At 39.6% G+C, this 5,242-nt stretch overlaps 1 pseudogene; it reads right to left on the bottom strand.

Annotated features, from left to right (window-relative positions):
• Nucleotides 1-1,844: 1,844 nt before the first annotated feature.
• Nucleotides 1,845-4,912, bottom strand: LOC117480936 (annotated as a pseudogene).
• Between the last annotated feature and the right edge of the window lie 330 nt (nt 4,913-5,242).

The following is a 5,242-nucleotide window of genomic DNA, read 5'->3' on the forward strand; positions in this document are numbered from 1 at the left end:
AGAGCGATCTCCCTGTGTCTCTGTGTGCGGGGGCGGGGCCTAACAGACACGCTGCAGCGGCACACAGAGATCTGCCGGGGACGGAGCGTTCAGAAGTATCGAGACACTCTACAAGGCTCGATGTGGAAAAAGCTTGTTTGCCATTAGTGTTATGGCGTAAGCGCGTTGACACGAGTAGAGTAGTCTGTCCAAACAGCCGGCCAAAAGGCGTCATATTCAATCGGAGAAATGCACAATTTTCGACTTCCTTAACTCGTAGCTCTGTTGCGCCAATTACGAGTAACGTTATCACATCAGGTGCGCAGAGGTGGGAGAAGTACTCAGATCTTGTAGTTAGGTAAAAATACCATAGTGTATGAATACTCTGTTAGAGTAAAAGTCCTGCATTCAAAATGTTCCTCAAGTAAAAGTATAAAAGTAGCGACAGTAAAAGTAGTCGTTGTGCAGATGGGTCCATTTCAGAATAATATATTTTATATGTTTTATAATGATTGATCATGAAAGTGTTCTCAAAGCTGGTAAAGGTGCAGCTAGTTTGAATGACTTTGTATACTGCAGGGTAGCTTGTGGATTTACTCCAGGTGGAACTAAAGCCTGATTTAACACTTGATTATATTTCACATCATTCATCCACATCTGTGAAGTAACTAAAGGTATTAAATACATGTAGTGGAGGAAAAGTACACCATTTACCTCTGAACTGTAGTGGAGTAGAAGTACTAAGTAGCAAAACATTTAAATGTAAAGTACAAGTACCTCAACATTTTACTCAAGTACAGTACAATATAATAACATAATTATACATATTTTATTTATTTATTTCACATTTAAACAAAGCAATGTTAATTCGGTTAACAATTTGTTTAGTTTTTCCCTTTAAAAAATAACAAAAAGTAAATACAAGAATACCGTTAAAGTACCGGATCGATAAGCAGTATTGATAAGACTAGTAGTACCGTAGAAAACCTTAGCGATACCCATCCCTAGATATTACACAAGTAAAGTGTTAAGAGAATGAAATGTTGCTTTACGAATTTCAACACTTGATGCTGTCACCTTGATTACAATGTCAGAAACCTGTATTTGCCTAACTGAATTAGTTTAAAGAGAGAAAACATTTTGACTAAAAGTTGACTAAAATGTAATTTTTCATCGACTAAAAGTTGACAAACGTTTTGAGTTTTCGTCGACTAAAACTAGACTAAAACTACGAAGGATAGGAATGACTAAAATGTGACTAAAACTAATAACCATTTTCATCTAAAGACTAAGACTAAGACTAAATCAAAAACAGCTGCCAAAATTAACACTGGGAAATAATCATTCTGGTTACCTTAACATCAGGGATCTTATACATTAAACTCCTTCTGAATCAAACTGTCACGGTAGCCTTACCTTACTTATCCCTCTTAAAATAGAAGAAAACACGTTACTTTACCAGCAGAGAGAAAATGGATTATTAAATGATTAATGTGACTAATAAAGAGCAGTTTGATTATTAAGTATTATTCTGTTGATCGATGTTATTACATTTGTTGAAAAGCACATAAGGACTTGTTTAAGACTCGTTTTGTCAAAGTAAAGGACTTGGACTTGACTTGAACTTGCCCATCCTGACTTGAGACTTGACTTGGACTTGAGCGCAAAGACTTGAGACTTGACTTGGACTTGAGCGCAAAGACTTGAGACTTGACTCGGACTTGCAAAACAATGACTTGGTCCCACCTCTGGTGAATACACATACTTTACAGAGATGCTGTATGCGAAACCAATGTGAGTTTGGAAAATTGCACAGTATAAATCTATTTTAGTATACCTCAACAATGGAATTATGATCAGTGGAAATGGCCATGACATGGGCCCTTTAAGACTTATTCATTGTCCTCTCCATCAGCTTCTGTTTCCATGTGTTCAGCTGATTGGAGGCTCTGCCTCTCTGTTATCCTCAGTTTGAATTTCATTAAGTTACAAACCGAGCAGCTAAAGGGTTTCTCTCCTGTGTGGACTCTCATGTGTGTCTTTAAATGTATATTCTGTAAAAAAGCTTTCTTACAGACTGAGCAGCTGTGTGGTTTCTCTCCTGTGTGGATTCTCATGTGTTTTTTTTAACTTTGACTCAATGCAAAAGATTTGGTACAAACCGAGCAGCTAAAGGGTTTCTCTCTTGTGTGGATTGTCATGTGTTCCTTTAAATTTCCACTCTGTGAAAAAGCTTTCTTACAGACTGAGCATCTGTATGGTTTCTCTCCTGTGTGGATTCTCATGTGTCTTTTTAAACTGCTATTAACTGCAAAATATTTGGTACAAACCGAGCAGCTAAAGGGTTTCTCTCCTGTGTGGATTCTCATGTGTTCCTTTACACTTCCACTATGTGAAAAACATTTCTTACAGACTGAGCAGCTATATGGTTTCTCTCCTATGTGGATTCTCATGTGTCTATTTAAACTTCCACTCTGGGAAAAATGTTTCTTACAGACTGAACAGCTGTGTGGTTTCTCTTTGTGGATTCTCATGTGTCTCTTTAAACTTCTACTCTCTGAAAAAGCTTTCTTACTTACTGAGCAGCTGAATGGTTTCTTTTCAGCACTACGTCGTGGATCACTGACAGATTCATGTCTATTTTTCAGTGAGTTTGAGCCTGATGCAGGTTCTCTGGTCTCCTTCCAATCAGCACTGTCTTCAGTGTCAGGTTCAGAAGAGTCTCCAGTGTCAGGTTCAGAAGAGTCTCCAGTGTCAGGTTCAGAAGAGTCTCCAGTGTCAGGTTCAGAAGAGTCTCCAGTGTCAGGTTCAGAAGAGTCTCCAGTGGCATACTCAGTCTTTGGTTGTAAACTGCTCTCTGGATCTGAGTTCCTGGCTGGTTCTGGTCCTCGACAGTCATCTCCATCAGCTTCTGTTTCCATGTGTTCAGTTTGTCTTTGATGAGGCTGTGAGGACTGAGGTTTCTCTTCATCATCTTCACTCTTCACAGGGTCAGGAGTGAAAGTGGACTTGGTGATATCAGCCTCCTCCAGCTCCTGAAGCTGCTCTCTCTCCTGACTGATCCTGAGTTCCTCCTGTTCCTGCTTAATGTGTGGGGGGGGCTCTGGGTCCTCCTGGTCCAGACTGGTGCTCCAATCCTGCTGGTCAGGGAGAACCTCTTCTTTAACCACCACCAGTAGCTGGACGTCTGCAGGTAACAGGAAACACACAGTCAGAAAAAACGGTTAAATATTAGCATTTCAAAATCTGATCACCATTAAAATGGGAGATATTTTGCAGCCCTAATTAATGCCTTTGTTTTTACTTTCATATTATCTTTTAGTCCCACCTATTGTGTATTTTTGTGGTCTCAATTCACCTTCTGTAGCCCAGCCCCTTTCCAGTTCCAGTTTAGCAGTAGCTGCAATGTAAACAAGGAATTGTATTTGGCATCGTTCATAGATACACTATGCCTATAGAATGAAAATACTCCGTTACAAATTAAAATCTTGCATTCAAACCTTATTTAAGTAAACGTTCGCAAGTATTAACAGAAAAATGTACAGCACCTTCTTATGTAAAAGTAATGATACTGCAATGACATTTTCGCGGGGGCAAAACGCAACATCTTGCAAGAAACAGCGTCTGAGGGCTTCTTAACATTTAAAGGTCCCATGTCATTCTTTTCCAGTTATTACCCGTGCCCTTGTGTGTTATGTAGCTTTTTATGCATGTAAACGATCTGCAGAGTCACAAACCCTCAAAGTACACCCTGTAGCGAGTACAACTCTAACACAGAAAAGGCCTGTCTATGCTGCCCCAGAACGCCTCGTTGGGGATTTCTCTTTTTCTTCCTGGTACCAAGTGACGTAACAACGACCAAAATGGACTCATTGGTCCAAATGGACCAATCCGCGGAGCCGTTACGTTATGTCCGCGGATTGGTCCAAATTGACCAATGGACTTCCTCACACACACACTCAATCTTTTTTCAGCTGCAGCTCCGCGGATTTCTCAGCCTGAGACGGCGGGACGCGGCGAGGCTGTGAGTCTGTGTGAGCAGCAGTAACGTCACTCCAACACGGCACCCAGACCCCACGCAGCATTCTCATCTGTTTGTCATTACTGGTGTCATTTTCTGGTTGCTAACTAACGCCATTGTAACACATAATCACTGATGTTCCGCTGTAACGGTGGTGGACTCATCAGAACAGAGTGGGCGAGCTGACCAATCAGAGCACAGTGGACTCACAGGGAGGGGGGGGCAGGAGCTCCAACAAGCCGTGTAGGACAGAGAGTGAATACACATACTATACAGAGATGCTGTATGAGATACCAATGTGAGTTTGGAAAATTGTAAATCTATTTTAGTAGACCTCAACAATGGAATTATGATCAGTAGAAATGGCCATGACATGGGACCTTTAACAAACTATGAATGTGTCATACCCACTTAACGGGAAGAAACTCAACTATCAGACAATATTAACCATTGTTAGCTAAACGAAACACAAGGGTAATACAAAGGCTCTGAATTAGCCCTGAGCGAAAAAATGCTAACGCACTTAGCAAAGAACTCACGGTAAAATATTACCTTATTCAGGGTTCTTACACCTTTTCCAAAGTCAAATTCAAGCACTTTTCAAGCATTTTCAAGGTGCATTTTCAAGCTTTTCAAGCATCTTACAGCTGTTGTAAATTACATATTTATATACACATACTTATACTCAAATGATTATTTCCCTACCTCACATTAAATCAGATGTTCTTTATGCTATAAACAACCAAATGTGTGTTTCATAATAGCATTCTACATGAGGATGAAAAATTTAAAATGTTAGAAAAGAAAACTAAGTTTAATATTTCAAAATGTGTGACCCATCTGTACGTAGACTGGGCATCCCATATAACCTGGCTGAGCCAATATAAAACAATCAGCCAAATAACTTTTCAATATATTATTGATTACTATTTTTGAGGTACTTTTAGGTTGGCAGTAAACACAAGTCAGAGGTAAATGGTGTACTTTGACTCCACTACATGTATTTAATCCCTTTAGTTACTTTACAGATGTGGATGAATGATGTGAAATATAATCAAGTGTTAAATCAGACTTTAGTTCCACCTGGAGTAAATTCACAAGCTACTCTGTAGTATACAAAGCCATTCAAACTAGCTGCAACTTTACCAGCTTTGATAACACTTTCATGATCAATCATTATAAAACATATCATATACAATTATTAGGGATGCTCCGATCGCCAATTTTGGAGCCGATCGCCGG

The sequence above is a fragment of the Trematomus bernacchii genome, unplaced genomic scaffold (assembly GCF_902827165.1).
Source record: "Trematomus bernacchii unplaced genomic scaffold, fTreBer1.1, whole genome shotgun sequence".
NCBI lineage: Eukaryota > Metazoa > Chordata > Actinopteri > Perciformes > Nototheniidae > Trematomus > Trematomus bernacchii.